Source organism: Danio rerio, chromosome 5 (assembly GCF_052040795.2).
Source record: "Danio rerio strain M-AB ecotype USA chromosome 5, GRCz13ab, whole genome shotgun sequence".
In the NCBI taxonomy this organism is placed as follows: domain Eukaryota; kingdom Metazoa; phylum Chordata; class Actinopteri; order Cypriniformes; family Danionidae; genus Danio; species Danio rerio.
In genome coordinates this window covers 51,650,042-51,667,437 of record NC_141025.1, presented here as the reverse complement: position 1 = coordinate 51,667,437, position 17,396 = coordinate 51,650,042, and positions in this window count along the sequence as shown.

Genomic DNA, 17,396 nt, shown 5'->3' with positions numbered 1-17,396 from the left:
GGGTCAGAGACCCCTACGTGGAGGGCCAGGGGGCACCTTGGGGCCTCTACTTCAAGTCCAGGGAGAGAGGTGGACCCTTGGGTAGCTTCCTAAGGTTAGAGGCCCTTAGGTGGAGGGCCAGAGGGCTCCCAGGGGACTATCGTGCAAGTCCAGGGAGAGAGGTGGACCCCTGGGTAGCTTGCTGGGGTACAAGGCCTCTAGGTGGAGGGCCAGGGGCACCCTGGGGCCTCTACTGCAAGGCCAGGGAGAGAGGTGGACCCCTGGGTAGCTTGCTGGGGTCAGAGGCCTCTAGGTGGAGGGCCAGGGGGCACCCTGGGGACTCTACTGCAAGTCCAGGGAGAGAGGTGGACCCCTGGGTAGCTTGCTGGGGTCTGAAGCCCATAGATGGAGGGCCAGGGGGTACCCTGGGGCCTTTACTTCAAGTCCAGGGAGAGAGGTGGACCCTTGGGTAGCTTCCTAAGGTTAGAGGCCCCTAGGTGGAGGGCCAGGGGGCACCCTGGGGCCTATCCTGCAAGTCCAGGGAGAGAGGTGGACCTCTGGGTAGCTTGCTGGGGTACGAGGCCCCTAGGTGGAGGGCCAGGGGGCACCCTGGGGCCTCTACTGCAAGTCCAGGGAGAGAGGTGGACCCCTGGGTAGCTTGCTGGGGTCAGAGGCCCCTAGGTGGAGGGCCAGGGGGCACCCTGGGGCCTCTACTGCAAGTCCAGGGAAAGAGGTGGACCCCTGGGTAGCTTGCTGGGGTCAGAGGCCTTTAGGTGTAGGGCCAGGGGGCACCCTGGGGCCTCTACTGCAAATCCAGGGAGAGAGGTGGACCCCTGGGTAGCTTGCTGGGGTCTGAAGCCTATAGGTGGAGGGCCAGGGGGTACCCTGGGGCCTATACTTCAAGTCCAGGGAGAGAGGTGGACCCTTGGGTAGCTTCCTAAGGTTAGAGGCCCCTAGGTGGAGGGCCAGCGGGCACCCTGGGGACTATCGTGCAAGTCCAGGGAGAGAGGTGGACCCCTGGGTAGCTTGCTGGGGTACAAGGCCTCTAGGTGGAGGGCCAGGGGGCACCCTGGGGCCTAACTTGCAAGTCCAATGAGTAAGGTGGACCGCTGAGTAGCTTGCTGGGGTACGAGGCCCCTAGGTGGAGGGCCAGGGGGCACCCTGGGGCCTCTACTGCAAGTCCAGGGAGAGAGGTGGACCCCTGGGTAGCTTGCTGGGGTCTGAAGCCCATAGGTGGAGGGCCAGGGGGCACCCTGGGGCCTCTACTGCAAGTCTAGGGAGAGAGGTGGACCCATGGGTAGCTAACTGGGGTAAGAGGCCCCTGAGTTGAGGGCCAGGGGGCACCCTGGGGCCTCTACTGCAAGTCCAGGGAGAGAGGTGGACCCATGGGTTGTTTGCTGGGGTCAGAGGCCCCTAGGCGGAGGGACAGGGGGCTTCCTGGGGCCTTTACTGCAAGTCCAGGGAGAAAGGTGGACCCCTGGGTAGCTTGCTAGGGTCAGAGGCCCCTAGGTGGAGGTCAAGGGGGCACCCTGGGGCCTTTACTGCAATCCCAGGGAGAGTTGTGGACCCTTGTGTAGCTTGCTGGGGTTTAGAGGCCCCTTGGTGGAGGGTCAGGGGGCACCCTGGGGCCTATTCTGCAAGTCCAGGGAGAGAGGTGGACCTCTGGGTAGCTTGCTGGGGTCAGAGACCCCTAGGTGGAGGGCCAGGGGGCACCCTGGGGCCTATCCTGCAAGTCCAGGGAGAGAGGTGGACCCCTGGGTAGCTTGCTGGGGTACGAGGCCCATAGGTGGAGGGCCAGGGGGCACCCTGGGGCCTCTACTGCAAGTCCAGGGAGAGAGGTGGACCCCTGGGTAGCTTGCTGGGGTCAGAGGCCCCTAGGTGGAGGGCCAGGGGGCACCCTGGGGCCTCTACTGCAAGTCCAGGGAAAGAGATGGACCCCTGGGTAGCTTGCTGGGGTCAGAGGCCTCTAGGTAGAGGGCCAGGGGGCACCCTGGGGCCTCTACTGCAAGTCTAGGGAGAGAGGTGGACCCATGGGTAGCTAGCTGGGGTAAGAGGCCCCTAAGTGGAGGGCCAGGGGGCACCCTGGGGCCTCTACTGCAAGTCCAGGGAGAGAGGTGGACCCCTGGGTAGCTTGCTGGGGTCTGAAGCCCATAGGTGGAGGGCCAGGGGGTACCCTGGGGCCTATACTTCAAGTCCAGGGAGAGAGTTGGACCCTTGGGTAGCTTCCTAAGGTTAGAGGCCACTAGGTGGAGGGCCAGAGGGCACCCTGGGGACTATCGTGCAAGTCCAGGGAGAGAGGTGGACCCCTGGGTAGCTTGCTGGGGTACAAGGCCTCTAGGTGGAGGGCCAGGGGGCACCCTGGGGCCTATCTTGCAAGTCCAGGGAGTAAGGTGGTCCCCTGAGTAGCTTGCTGGGGTACGAGGCCCCTAGGTGGAGGGCCAGGGGGCAGCCCGGGGCCTCTACTGCAAGTCCAGGGAGAGAGGTGGACCCATGGGTAGCTAGCAGGGGTAAGAGGCCCCTAAGTGGAGGGCCAGGGGGCACCCTGGGGCCTCTACTGCAATCCCAGGGAGAGTTGTGGACCCTTGTGTAGCTTGCTGGGGTCAGAGGCCCCTTGGTGGAGGGTCAGGGGGCACCCTAGGGCCTGTTCTGCAACTCCAGGGAGAGAGGTGGACCTCTGGGTAGCTTGCTGGGGTCAGAGGCCCCTAGGTGGAGAGCCAGGGGGCACCCTGGGGCCTATCCTAAAAGTCCAGGGAGAGAGGTGGACCCCTGGGTAGCTTGCTGGGGTACGAGGCCCCTAGGTGGAGGGCCAGGGGGCACTCTGGGGCCTCTACTGCAAGTCCAGGGAGAGAGGTGGACCCCTGGGTAGCTTGCTGGGGTCAGAGGCCCCTAGGTGGAGGGCCAGGGGGCACCCTGGGGCCTCTACTGCAAGTCCAAGGAAAGAGGTGGACCCCTAGGTAGCTTGCTGGGGTCAGAGGCCTCTAGGTGGAGGGCCAGGGGGCACCCTGGGGCCTCTACTGCAAGTCCAGGGAGAGAGGTGGACCCCTGGGTAGCTTGCTGGGGTCTGAAGCCCATAGGTGGAGGGCCAGGGGGTACCCCTGGGCCTATACTTCAAGTCCAGGGAGAGAGGTGGACCCTTGGGTAGCTTCCTAAGGTTAGAGGCCCCTAGGTGGAGGCCCAGAGGGCACCCTGGGGACTATCGTGCAAGTCCAGGGAGAGAGGTGGACCCCTGGGTAGCTTGCTGGGGTACAAGGCCTCTAGGTGGAGGGCCAGGGGGCACCCTGGGGCCTCTACTGCAAGGCCAGGGAGAGAGGTGGACCCCTTGGTAGCTTGCTTGGGTCAGAGACCCCTAGGTGGAGGGCCAGGGGGCACCTTGGGGCCTCTACTTCAAGTCCAGGGAGAGAGGTGGACCCTTGGGTAGCTTCCTAAGGTTAGAGGCCCTTAGGTGGAGAGCCAGAGGGCACCCAGGGGACTATCGTGCAAGTCCAGGGAGAGAGGTGGACCCCTGGGTAGCTTGCTGGGGAACAAGGCCTCTAGGTGGAGGGCCAGGGGCACCCTGGGGCCTCTACTGCAAGGCCAGGGAGAGAGGTGGACCCCTGGGTAGCTTGCTGGGGTCAGAGGCCTCTAGGTGGAGGGCCAAGGGGCACCCTGGGGCCTATTCTGCAAGTCCAGGGAGAGAGGTGGACCCCTGGGTAGCTTGCTGGGGTCTGTAGCCCAAAGGTGGAGGGCCAGGGGGTACCCTGGGGCCTATACTGCAAGTCCAGGGAGAGAGGTGGACCCCTGGGTAGCTTCCTAAGGTCAGAGGCCCCTAGGTGGAGGGCCAGGGGGCACCCTGGGGCCTATCCTGCAAGTCCAGGGAGAGAGGTGGACCCATGGGTAGCTTGCTGGGGCACGAGGCCCCTAGGTGGAGGGCCAGGGGGCACCCTGGGGCCTCTACTGCAAGTCCAGGGAGAGAGGTGGACCCCTGGGTAGCTTCCTAAGGTCAGAGGCCCCTAGGTGGAGGGCCAGGGGGCACCCTGGGGCCTATCCTGCAAGTCCAGGGAGAGAGGTGGACCCCTGGGTAGCTTGCTGGGGTACGAGTATCCTAGCTGGAGGGCCAGGGGGCACCCTGGGGCCTCTACTGCAAGCCCAGGGAGAGAGGTGGACCCCTGGGTAGCTTCCTGGGGTCAGAGTCCCCTAGGTGGAGGGTCAGGAGGTACCCTAGGGCCTCTACTGCAAGTCCAGGGAGAGAGGTGGACCCCTTGGTAGCTTGCTGGGGTCAGAGGCAACTAGGTGGAGGGCCAGGGGGCACCCTAGGGTCTACACTGCAAGTCCAGGGAGAGAGGTGGACCCCTGGGTAGCTTCCTAAGGTCAGAGGCCCCTAGGTGGAGGGCCAGGGGGCACCCTGGGGCCTCTACTGCAAGTCCAGGGAGAGAGGTGGACCCCTGGGTAGCTTGCTGGGGTCTGAAGCCCATAGGTGGAGGGCCAGGGGGCACCCTGGGGCCTCTACTGCAAGTCTAGGGAGAGAGGTGGACCCATGGGTAGCTAGCTGGGGTAAGAGGCCCCTAAGTGGAGGGCCAGGGGGCACCCTGGTGCCTCTACTGCAAGTCCAGGGAGAGAGGTGGACCCCTGGGTAGTTTGCTGGGGTCAGAGGCCCCTAGGTGGAGGGACAGGGGGCTTCCTGGGGCCTCTACTGCAAATCCAGGGAGAAAGGTGGACCCCTGGGTAGCTTGCTAGGGTCAGAGGCCCCTAGGTGGAGGTCAAGGGGGCACCCTGGGGCCTTTACTGCAATCCCAGGGAGAGTTGTGGACCCTTGTGTAGCTTGCTGGGGTCAGAGGCCCCTTGGTGGAGGGTCAGGGGGCACCCTGGGGCCTATTCTGCAAGTCCAGGGAGAGAGGTGGACCTCTGGGTAGCTTGCTGGGGTCAGAGGCCCCTAGGTGGAGGGCCAGGGGCTACCCTGGGGCCTATCCTAAAAGTCCAGGGAGAGAGGTGGACCCCTGGGTAGCTTGCTGGGGTCAGAGGCAACTAGTTGGAGGGTCAGGAGGTACCCTAGGGCCTCTACTGCAAGTCCATGGAGAGAGGTGGACCCCTGGGTAGCTTGCTGGGGTCAGAGGCAACTAGTTGGAGGGCCAGGGGGCACCCTAGGGTCTACACTGCAAGTCCAGGGAGAGAGGTGGACCCCTGGGTAGCTTCCTAAGGTCAGAGGCCCCTAGGTGGAGGGCCAGGGGGCACCCTGGGGCCTCTACTGCAAGTCCAGGGAGAGAGGTGGACCCCTGGGTTGCTTGCTGGGGTCTGAAGCCCATAGGTGGAGGGCCAGGGGGCACCCTGGGGCCTCTACTGCAAGTCTAGGGAGAGAGGTGGACCCATGGGTAGCTAGCTGGGGTAAGAGGCCCCTAAGTGGAGGGCCAGGGGGCACCCTGGGGCCTCTACTGCAAGTCCAGGGAGAGAGATGGACCCCTGGGTAGTTTGCTGGGGTCAGAGGCCCCTAGGCGGAGGGACAGGGGGCTTCCTGGGGCCTCTACTGCAAGTCCAGGGAGAGTTGTGGACCCTTGTGTAGCTTGCTGGGGTCAGAGGCTCTTGGTGGAGGGTCAGGGGGCACCCTGGGGCCTATTTTGCAAGTCCAGGGAGAGAGGTGGACCTCTGAGTAGCTTGCTGGGGTCAGAGGCCCCTAGGTGGAGGGCCAGGGGGCACCCTGGGGCCTATCCTTCAAGTCCAGGGAGAGAGGTGGACCCCTGGGTAGCTTGCTGGGGTACGAGGCCCCTAGGTGGAGGGCCAGGGGGCACCCTGGGGCCTCTACTGCAAGTCCAGGGAGAGAGGTGGACCCCTGGGTAGCTTGCTGGGGTCAGAGGCCCATAGGTGGAGGGCCAGGGGGGCACTCTGGGGCCTCTACTGCATGTCCAGGGAAAGAGGTGAACCCCTGGGTAGCTTGCTGGGGTCAGAGGCCTCTAGGTGGAGGGCCAGGGGGCACCCTGGGGCCTCTATTGCAAGTCCAGGGAGAGAGGTGGACCCCTGGGTTGCTTGCTGGGGTCTGAAGCCCATAGGTGGAGGGCCAGGGGGTACCCTGGGGCCTATACTTCAAGTCCAGGGAGAGAGGTGGACCCTTGGGTAGCTTCCTAAGGTTAGAGGCCCCTAGGTGGAGGGCCAGAGGGCACCCTGGGGACTATCGTGCAAGTCCAGGGAGAGAGGTGGACCCCTGGGTAGCTTGCTGGGGTACAAGGCCTCTAGGTGGAGGGCCAGGGGGCACCCTGGGGCCTCTACTGCAAGGCCAGTTAGAGAGGTAGACCCCTTGGTAGCTTGCTGGGGTCAGAGGCCTCTAGGTGGAGGGCCAGGGGGCACCCTGGGGCCTCTATTGCAAGTCCAGGGAGAGAGGTGGACCCCTGGGTTGCTTGCTGGGGTCTGAAGCCCATAGGTGGAGGGCCAGGGGGCACCCTGGGGCCTCTACTGCAAGTCTAGGGAGAGAGGTGGACCCATGGGTAGCTAGCTGGGGTAAGAGGCCCCTAAGTGGAGGGCCAGGGGGCACCCTGGGGCCTCTACTGCAAGTCCAGGGAGAGAGGTGGACCCCTGGGTAGTTTGCTGGGGTCAGAGGCCCCTAGGCGGAGGGACAGGGGGCTTCCTGGGGCCTCTACTGCAAGTCCAGGGAGAGTTGTGGACCCTTGTGTAGCTTGCTGGGGTCAGAGGCCCCTTGGTGGAGGGTCAGGGGGCACCCTGGGGCCTATTCTGCAAGTCCAGGGAGAGAGGTGGACCTCTGGGTAGCTTGCTGGGGTCAGAGGCCCCTAGGTGGAGGGCCAGGGGGCACCCTGGGGCCTATCCTGCAAGTCCAGGGAGAGAGGTGGACCCCTGGGTAGCTTGCTGGGGTACGAGGCCCCTAGGTGGAGGGCCAGGGGGCACCCTGGGGCCTCTACTGCAAGTCCAGGGAGAGAGGTGGACCCCTGGGTAGCTTGCTGGGGTCGGAAGCCCCTTGGTCTATGGCCAGGGGGCACCCTGGGGCCTATACTGCTAGGGAGAGAGGTGGACCCCTGGGTAGCTTGCTGGGGTCAGAGGCCTTTAGGTGTAGGGCCAGGGGGCACCCTGGGGCCTCTACTGCAAATCCAGGGAGAGAGGTGGACCCCTGGGTAGCTTGCTGGGGTCTGAAGCCTATAGGTGGAGGGCCAGGGGGTACCCTGGGGCCTATACTTCAAGTCCAGGGAGAGAGGTGGACCCTTGGGTAGCTTCCTAAGGTTAGAGGCCCCTAGGTGGAGGGCCAGCGGGCACCCTGGGGACTATCGTGCAAGTCCAGGGAGAGAGGTGGACCCCTGGGTAGCTTGCTGGGGTACAAGGCCTCTAGGTGGAGGGCCAGGGGGCACCCTGGGGCCTAACTTGCAAGTCCAGGGAGTAAGGTGGACCCCTGAGTAGCTTGCTGGGGTACGAGGCCCCTAGGTGGAGGGCCAGGGGGCACCCTGGGGCCTCTACTGCAAGTCCAGGGAGAGAGGTGGACCCCTGGGTAGCTTGCTGGGGTCTGAAGCCCATAGGTGGAGGGCCAGGGGGCACCCTGGGGCCTCTACTGCAAGTCTAGGGAGAGAGGTGGACCCATGGGTAGCTAGCTGGGGTAAAAGGCCCCTGAGTGGAGGGCCAGGGGGCACCCTGGGGCCTCTACTGCAAGTCCAGGGAGAGAGGTGGACCCATGGGTAGTTTGCTGGGGTCAGAGGCCCCTAGGCGGAGGGACAGGGGGCTTCCTGGGGCCTCTACTGCAAGTCCAGGGAGAAAGGTGGACCCCTGGGTAGCTTGCTAGGGTCAGAGGCCCCTAGGTGGAGGTCAAGGGGGCACCCTGGGGCCTTTACTGCAATCCCAGGGAGAGTTGTGGACCCTTGTGTAGCTAGCTGGGGTAAGAGGCCCCTAAGTGGAGGGCCAGGGGGCACCCTGGGGCCTCTACTGCAAGTCCAGGGAGAGAGGTGGACCCCTGGGTAGCTTGCTGGGGTCTGAAGCCCATAGGTGTAGGGCCAGGGGGTACCCTGGGGCCTATACTTCAAGTCCAGGGAGAGAGGTGGACCCTTGGGTAGCTTCCTAAGGTTAGAGGCCACTAGGTGGAGGGCCAGAGGGCACCCTGGGGACTATCGTGCAAGTCCAGGGAGAGAGGTGGACCCCTGGGTAGCTTGCTGGGGTACAAGGCCTCTAGGTGGAGGGCCAGGGGGCACCCTGGGGCCTATCCTGCAAGTCCAGGGAGAAAGGTGGACCCCTGGGTAGCTTGCTGGGGTACGAGGCCCATAGGTGGAGGGCCAGGGGGCACCCTGGGGCCTCTACTGCAAGTCCAGGGAGAGAGGTGGACCCCTGGGTAGCTTGCTGGGGTCAGAGGCCCCTAGGTGGAGGGCCAGGGGGCACCCTGGGGCCTCTACTGCAAGTCCAGGGAAAGAGATGGACCCCTGGGTAGCTTGCTGGGGTAGGAGGCCCCTAGGTGGAGGGCCAGGGGGCACTCTGGGGCCTCTACTGCAAGTCCAGGGAGAGAGGTGGACCCCTGGGTAGCTTGCTGGGGTCAGAGGCCCCTAGGTGGAGGGCCAGGGGGCACCCTGGGGCCTCTACTGCAAGTCCAGGGAAAGAGGTGGACCCCTAGGTAGCTTGCTGGGGTCAGAGGCCTCTAGGTGGAGGGCCAGGGGGCACCCTGGGGCCTCTACTGCAAGTCCAGGGAGAGAGGTGGACCCCTGGGTAGCTTGCTGGGGTCTGAAGCCCATAGGTGGAGGGCCAGGGGGTACCCCTGGGCCTATACTTCAAGTCCAGGGAGAGAGGTGGACCCTTGGGTAGCTTCCTAAGGTTAGAGGCCCCTAGGTGGAGGCCCAGAGGGCACCCTGGGGACTATCGTGCAAGTCCAGGGAGAGAGGTGGACCCCTGGGTAGCTTGCTGGGGTAAAAGGCCTCTAGGTGGAGGGCCAGGGGGCACCCTGGGGCCTCTACTGCAAGGCCAGGGAGAGAGGTGGACCCCTTGGTAGCTTGCTTGGGTCAGAGACCCCTAGGTGGAGGGCCAGGGGGCACCTTGGGGCCTCTACTTCAAGTCCAGGGAGAGAGGTGGACCCTTGGGTAGCTTCCTAAGGTTAGAGGCCCTTAGGTGGAGGGCCAGAGGGCTCCCAGGGGACTATCGTGCAAGTCCAGGGAGAGAGGTGGACCCCTGGGTAGCTTGCTGGGGTACAAGGCCTCTAGGTGGAGGGCCAGGGGCACCCTGGGGCCTCTACTGCAAGGCCAGGGAGAGAGGTGGACCCCTGGGTAGCTTGCTGGGGTCAGAGGCCTCTAGGTGGAGGGCCAGGGGGCCCCCTGGGGACTCTACTGCAAGTCCACGGAGAGAGGTGGACCCCTGGGTAGCTTGCTGGGTTCTGAAGCCCATAGGTGGAGGGCCAGGGGGTACCCTGGGGCCTATACTTCAAGTCCAGGGAGAGAGGTGGACCCTTGGGTAGCTTCCTAAGGTTAGAGGCCCCTAGGTGGAGGGCCAGGGGGCACCCTGGGGCCTATCCTGCAAGTCCAGGGAGAGAGGTGGACCCCTGGGTAGCTTGCTGGGGTCAGAGGCAACTAGGTGGAGGGCCAGGGGGCACCCTAGGGTCTACACTGCAAGTCCAGGGAGAGAGGTGGACCCCTGGGTAGCTTCCTAAGGTCAGAGGCCCCTAGGTGGAGGGCCAGGGGGCACCCTGGGGCCTCTACTGCAAGTCCAGGGAGAGAGGTGGACCCCTGGGTAGCTTGCTGGGGTCTGAAGCCCATAGGTGGAGGGCCAGGGGGCACCCTGGGGCCTCTACTGCAAGTCTAGGGAGAGAGGTGGACCCATGGGTAGCTAGCTGGGGTAAGAGGCCCCTAAGTGGAGGGCCAGGGGGCACCCTGGTGCCTCTACTGCAAGTCCAGGGAGAGAGGTGGACCCCTGGGTAGTTTGCTGGGGTCAGAGGCCCCTAGGTGGAGGGACAGGGGGCTTCCTGGGGCCTCTACTGCAAATCCAGGGAGAAAGGTGGACCCCTGGGTAGCTTGCTAGGGTCAGAGGCCCCTAGGTGGAGGTCAAGGGGGCACCCTGGGGCCTTTACTGCAATCCCAGGGAGAGTTGTGGACCCTTGTGTAGCTTGCTGGGGTCAGAGGCCCCTTGGTGGAGGGTCAGGGGGCACCCTGGGGCCTATTCTGCAAGTCCAGGGAGAGAGGTGGACCTCTGGGTAGCTTGCTGGGGTCAGAGGCCCCTAGGTGGAGGGCCAGGGGCTACCCTGGGGCCTATCCTAAAAGTCCAGGGAGAGAGGTGGACCCCTGGGTAGCTTGCTGGGGTCAGAGGCAACTAGTTGGAGGGTCAGGAGGTACCCTAGGGCCTCTACTGCAAGTCCATGGAGAGAGGTGGACCCCTGGGTAGCTTGCTGGGGTCAGAGGCAACTAGTTGGAGGGCCAGGGGGCACCCTAGGGTCTACACTGCAAGTCCAGGGAGAGAGGTGGACCCCTGGGTAGCTTCCTAAGGTCAGAGGCCCCTAGGTGGAGGGCCAGGGGGCACCCTGGGGCCTCTACTGCAAGTCCAGGGAGAGAGGTGGACCCCTGGGTTGCTTGCTGGGGTCTGAAGCCCATAGGTGGAGGGCCAGGGGGCACCCTGGGGCCTCTACTGCAAGTCTAGGGAGAGAGGTGGACCCATGGGTAGCTAGCTGGGGTAAGAGGCCCCTAAGTGGAGGGCCAGGGGGCACCCTGGGGCCTCTACTGCAAGTCCAGGGAGAGAGATGGACCCCTGGGTAGTTTGCTGGGGTCAGAGGCCCCTAGGCGGAGGGACAGGGGGCTTCCTGGGGCCTCTACTGCAAGTCCAGGGAGAGTTGTGGACCCTTGTGTAGCTTGCTGGGGTCAGAGGCTCTTGGTGGAGGGTCAGGGGGCACCCTGGGGCCTATTTTGCAAGTCCAGGGAGAGAGGTGGACCTCTGAGTAGCTTGCTGGGGTCAGAGGCCCCTAGGTGGAGGGCCAGGGGGCACCCTGGGGCCTATCCTTCAAGTCCAGGGAGAGAGGTGGACCCCTGGGTAGCTTGCTGGGGTACGAGGCCCCTAGGTGGAGGGCCAGGGGGCACCCTGGGGCCTCTACTGCAAGTCCAGGGAGAGAGGTGGACCCCTGGGTAGCTTGCTGGGGTCAGAGGCCCATAGGTGGAGGGCCAGGGGGCACTCTGGGGCCTCTACTGCATGTCCAGGGAAAGAGGTGAACCCCTGGGTAGCTTGCTGGGGTCAGAGGCCTCTAGGTGGAGGGCCAGGGGGCACCCTGGGGCCTCTATTGCAAGTCCAGGGAGAGAGGTGGACCCCTGGGTTGCTTGCTGGGGTCTGAAGCCCATAGGTGGAGGGCCAGGGGGTACCCTGGGGCCTATACTTCAAGTCCAGGGAGAGAGGTGGACCCTTGGGTAGCTTCCTAAGGTTAGAGGCCCCTAGGTGGAGGGCCAGAGGGCACCCTGGGGACTATCGTGCAAGTCCAGGGAGAGAGGTGGACCCCTGGGTAGCTTGCTGGGGTACAAGGCCTCTAGGTGGAGGGCCAGGGGGCACCCTGGGGCCTCTACTGCAAGGCCAGTTAGAGAGGTGGACCCCTTGGTAGCTTGCTGGGGTCAGAGGCCTCTAGGTGGAGGGCCAGGGGGCACCCTGGGGCCTCTATTGCAAGTCCAGGGAGAGAGGTGGACCCCTGGGTTGCTTGCTGGGGTCTGAAGCCCATAGGTGGAGGGCCAGGGGGCACCCTGGGGCCTCTACTGCAAGTCTAGGGAGAGAGGTGGACCCATGGGTAGCTAGCTGGGGTAAGAGGCCCCTAAGTGGAGGGCCAGGGGGCACCCTGGGGCCTCTACTGCAAGTCCAGGGAGAGAGGTGGACCCCTGGGTAGTTTGCTGGGGTCAGAGGCCCCTAGGCGGAGGGACAGGGGGCTTCCTGGGGCCTCTACTGCAAGTCCAGGGAGAGTTGTGGACCCTTGTGTAGCTTGCTGGGGTCAGAGGCCCCTTGGTGGAGGGTCAGGGGGCACCCTGGGGCCTATTCTGCAAGTCCAGGGAGAGAGGTGGACCTCTGGGTAGCTTGCTGGGGTCAGAGGCCCCTAGGTGGAGGGCCAGGGGGCACCCTGGGGCCTATCCTGCAAGTCCAGGGAGAGAGGTGGACCCCTGGGTAGCTTGCTGGGGTACGAGGCCCCTAGGTGGAGGGCCAGGGGGCACCCTGGGGCCTCTACTGCAAGTCCAGGGAGAGAGGTGGACCCCTGGGTAGCTTGCTGGGGTCGGAAGCCCCTTGGTCTATGGCCAGGGGGCACCCTGGGGCCTATACTGCTAGGGAGAGAGGTGGACCCCTGGGTAGCTTGCTGGGGTCAGAGGCCTTTAGGTGTAGGGCCAGGGGGCACCCTGGGGCCTCTACTGCAAATCCAGGGAGAGAGGTGGACCCCTGGGTAGCTTGCTGGGGTCTGAAGCCTATAGGTGGAGGGCCAGGGGGTACCCTGGGGCCTATACTTCAAGTCCAGGGAGAGAGGTGGACCCTTGGGTAGCTTCCTAAGGTTAGAGGCCCCTAGGTGGAGGGCCAGCGGGCACCCTGGGGACTATCGTGCAAGTCCAGGGAGAGAGGTGGACCCCTGGGTAGCTTGCTGGGGTACAAGGCCTCTAGGTGGAGGGCCAGGGGGCACCCTGGGGCCTAACTTGCAAGTACAGGGAGTAAGGTGGACCCCTGAGTAGCTTGCTGGGGTACGAGGCCCCTAGGTGGAGGGCCAGGGGGCACCCTGGGGCCTCTACTGCAAGTCCAGGGAGAGAGGTGGACCCATGGGTAGCTTGCTGGGGTCTGAAGCCCATAGGTGGAGGGCCAGGGGGCACCCTGGGGCCTCTACTGCAAGTCTAGGGAGAGAGGTGGACCCATGGGTAGCTAGCTGGGGTAAAAGGCCCCTGAGTGGAGGGCCAGGGGGCACCCTGGGGCCTCTACTGCAAGTCCAGGGAGAGAGGTGGACCCATGGGTAGTTTGCTGGGGTCAGAGGCCCCTAGGCGGAGGGACAGGGGGCTTCCTGGGGCCTCTACTGCAAGTCCAGGGAGAAAGGTGGACCCCTGGGTAGCTTGCTAGGGTCAGAGGCCCCTAGGTGGAGGTCAAGGGGGCACCCTGGGGCCTTTACTGCAATCCCAGGGAGAGTTGTGGACCCTTGTGTAGCTAGCTGGGGTAAGAGGCCCCTAAGTGGAGGGCCAGGGGGCACCCTGGGGCCTCTACTGCAAGTCCAGGGAGAGAGGTGGACCCCTGGGTAGCTTGCTGGGGTCTGAAGCCCATAGGTGTAGGGCCAGGGGGTACCCTGGGGCCTATACTTCAAGTCCAGGGAGAGAGGTGGACCCTTGGGTAGCTTCCTAAGGTTAGAGGCCACTAGGTGGAGGGCCAGAGGGCACCCTGGGGACTATCGTGCAAGTCCAGGGAGAGAGGTGGACCCCTGGGTAGCTTGCTGGGGTACAAGGCCTCTAGGTGGAGGGCCAGGGGGCACCCTGGGGCCTATCCTGCAAGTCCAGGGAGAAAGGTGGACCCCTGGGTAGCTTGCTGGGGTACGAGGCCCATAGGTGGAGGGCCAGGGGGCACCCTGGGGCCTCTACTGCAAGTCCAGGGAGAGAGGTGGACCCCTGGGTAGCTTGCTGGGGTCAGAGGCCCCTAGGTGGAGGGCCAGGGGGCACCCTGGGGCCTCTACTGCAAGTCCAGGGAAAGAGATGGACCCCTGGGTAGCTTGCTGGGGTAGGAGGCCCCTAGGTGGAGGGCCAGGGGGCACTCTGGGGCCTCTACTGCAAGTCCAGGGAGAGAGGTGGACCCCTGGGTAGCTTGCTGGGGTCAGAGGCCCCTAGGTGGAGGGCCAGGGGGCACCCTGGGGCCTCTACTGCAAGTCCAGGGAAAGAGGTGGACCTCTAGGTAGCTTGCTGGGGTCAGAGGCCTCTAGGTGGAGGGCCAGGGGGCACCCTGGGGCCTCTACTGCAAGTCCAGGGAGAGAGGTGGACCCCTGGGTAGCTTGCTGGGGTCTGAAGCCCATAGGTGGAGGGCCAGGGGGTACCCCTCGGCCTATACTTCAAGTCCAGGGAGAGAGGTGGACCCTTGGGTAGCTTCCTAAGGTTAGAGGCCCCTAGGTGGAGGCCCAGAGGGCACCCTGGGGACTATCGTGCAAGTCCAGGGAGAGAGATGGACCCCTGGGTAGCTTGCTGGGGTAAAAGGCCTCTAGGTGGAGGGCCAGGGGGCACCCTGGGGCCTCTACTGCAAGGCCAGGGAGAGAGGTGGACCCCTTGGTAGCTTGCTTGGGTCAGAGACCCCTAGGTGGAGGGCCAGGGGGCACCTTGGGGCCTCTACTTCAAGTCCAGGGAGAGAGGTGGACCCTTGGGTAGCTTCCTAAGGTTAGAGGCCCTTAGGTGGAGGGCCAGAGGGCTCCCAGGGGACTATCGTGCAAGTCCAGGGAGAGAGGTGGACCCCTGGGTAGCTTGCTGGGGTACAAGGCCTCTAGGTGGAGGGCCAGGGGCACCCTGGGGCCTCTACTGCAAGGCCAGGGAGAGAGGTGGAAACCTGGGTAGCTTGCTGGGGTCAGAGGCCTCTAGGTGGAGGGCCAGGGGGCACCCTGGTGACTCTACTGCAAGTCCACGGAGAGAGGTGGACCCCTGGGTAGCTTGCTGGGTTCTGAAGCCCATAGGTGGAGGGCCAGGGGGTACCCTGGGGCCTATACTTCAAGTCCAGGGAGAGAGGTGGACCCTTGGGTAGCTTCCTAAGGTTAGAGGCCCCTAGGTGGAGGGCCAGGGGGCACCCTGGGGCCTATCCTGCAAGTCCGGGGAGAGAGGTGGACCCCTGGGTAGCTTGCTGGGGTACGAGGCCCCTAGGTGGAGGGCCAGGGGGCACCCTGGGGCCTCTACTGCAAGTCCGGGGAGAGAGGTGGACCCCTGGGTAGCTTGCTGGGGTCAGAGGCCCCTAGGTGGAGGGCCAGGGGGCACCCTGGGGCCTCTACTGCAAGTCCAGGGAAAGAGGTGGACCCCTGGGTAGCTTGCTGGGGTCAGAGGCCTCTAGGTGGAGGGCCAGGGGGCACCCTGGGGCCTCTACTGCAAGTCTAGGGAGAGAGGTGGACCCATGGGTAGCTAGCTGGTGTAAGAGGCCCCTAAGTGGAGGGCCAGGGGGCACCCTGGGGCCTCTACTGCAAGTCCAGGGATAAAGGTGGACCCCTGGGTAGCTTGCTGGGGTCTGAAGCCCATAGGTGGAGGGCCAGGGGGTACCCTGGGGCCTATACTTCAAGTCCAGGGAGAGAGGTGGACCCTTGGGTAGCTTCCTAAGGTTAGAGGCCCCTAGGTGGAGGGCCAGAGGGCACCCTGGGGACTATCCTGCAAGTCCAGGGAGAGAGGTGGACCCCTGGGTAGCTTGCTGGGGTACAAGGCCTCTAGGTGGAGGGCCAGGGGGCACCCTGGGGCCTATCTTGCAAGTCCAGGGAGTAAGGTGGACCCCTGAGTAGCTTGCTGGGGTACGAGGCCCCTAGGTGGAGGGCCAGGGGGCACCCTGGGGCCTCTACTGCAAGTCCAGGGAGAGAGGTGGACCCCTGGGTAGCTTGCTGGGGTCTGTAGCCCATAGGTGTAGGGCCAGGGGGCACCCTGGGGCCTCTACTGCAAGTCTAGGGAGAGAGGTGGACCCATGGGTAGCTAGCTGGGGTAAGAGGCCCCTAAGTGGAGGGCCAGGGGGCACCCTGGGGCCTCTACTGCAAGTCCAGGGAGAGAGGTGGACCCCTGGGTAGTTTGCTGGGGTCAGAGGCCCCTAGGCGGAGGGACAGGGGGCTTCCTGGGGCCTCTACTGCAAGTCCAGGGAGAAAGGTTGACCCCTGGGTAGCTTGCTAGGGTCAGAGGCCCCTAGGTGGAGGGCCAAGGGGGCACCCTGGGGCCTATCCTGCAAGTCCAGAGAGAGACGTGGACCCCTGGGTAGCTTGCTGGGGTACGAGTCCCCTAGGTGGAGGGCCAGGGGGCACCCTGGGGCCTCTACTGCAAGTCCAGGGAGAGAGGTGGACCCCTGGGTAGCTTCTTGGGGTCAGAGTCCCCTAGGTGGAGGGTCAGGAGGTACCCTAGGGCCTCTACTGCAAGTCCAGGAGAGAGGTGGACCCTTGGGTAGCTTCCTAAGGTTAGAGGCCCATAGGTGGAGGGCCAGAGGGCACCCTGGGGACTATCGTGCAAGTCCAGGGAGAAAGGTGGACCCCTGGGTAGCTTGCTGGGGTACAAGGCCTCTAGGTGGAGGGCCAGGGGGCACCCTGGGGCCTATCTTGCAAGTCCAGGGAGTAAGGTGGACCCCTGAGTAGCTTGCTGGGGTACAAGGCCCCTAGGTGGAGGGCCAGGGGGCACCCTGGGCCCTCTACTGCAAGTCCAGCGAGAGAGGTGGACCCCTGGGTAGCTTGCTGGGGTCTGAAGCCCATAGGTGGAGGGCCAGGGGGCACCCTGGGGCCTCTACTGCAAGTCTAGGGAGAGAGGTGGACCCATGGGTAGCTAGCTGGGGTAAGAGGCCCCTAAGTGGAGGGCCAGGGGGCACCCTGGGGCCTCTACTGCAAGTCCAGGGAGAAAGGTGGACCCCTGGGTAGCTTGCTAGGGTCAGAGGCCCCTAGGTGGAGGTCAAGGGGGCACCCTGGGGCCTTTACTGCAATCCCAGGGAGAGTTGTGGACCCTTGTGTAGTTTGCTGGGGTCAGAGGCCCCTTGGTGGAGGGTCAGGGGGCACCCTGGGGCCTATTCTGCAAGTCCAGGGAGAGAGGTGGACCTCTGGGTAGCTTGCTGGGGTCAGAGGCCCCTAGGTGGAGGGCCAGGGGGCACCCTGGGGCCTATCCTAAAAGTCCAGGGAGAGAGGTGGACCCCTAGGTAGCTTGCTGGGGTACGAGGCCCCTAGGTGGAGGGCCAGGGGGCACCCTGGGGCCTCTACTGCAAGTCCAGGGAGAGAGGTGGACCCCTGGGTAGCTTGCTAGGGTCAGAGGCCCCTAGGTGGAGGGCCAGGGGGCACCCTGGGGCCTCTACTGCAAGTCCAGGGAAAGAGGTGGACCCCTAGGTAGCTTGCTGGGGTCAGAGGCCTCTAGGTGGAGGGCAAGGGGGCACCCTGGTGCCTCTACTGCAAGTCCAGGGAGAGAGGTGGACCCCTGGGTAGCTTGCTGGGGTCTGAAGCCCATAGGTGGAGGGCCAGGGGGTACCCCGGGGCCTATACTCCAAGTCCAGGGAGAGAGGTGGACCCTTGGGTAGCTTCCTAAGGTTAGAGGCCCCTAGGTGGAGGGCCAGAGGGCACCCTGGGGACTATCGTGCAAGTCCAGGGAGAGAGGTGGACCCCTGGGTAGCTTGCTGGGGTACAAGGCCTCTAGGTGGAGGGCCAGGGGGCACCCTGGGGCCTCTACTGCAAGGCCAGGGAGAGAGGTGGACCCCTTGGTAGCTTGCTTGGGTCAGAGACCCCTAGGTGGAGGGCCAGGGGGCACCTTGGGGCCTCTACTGCAAGTCTAGGGAAAGAGGTGGACCCATGGGTAGCTGGCAGGGGTAAGAGGCCCCTAAGTGGA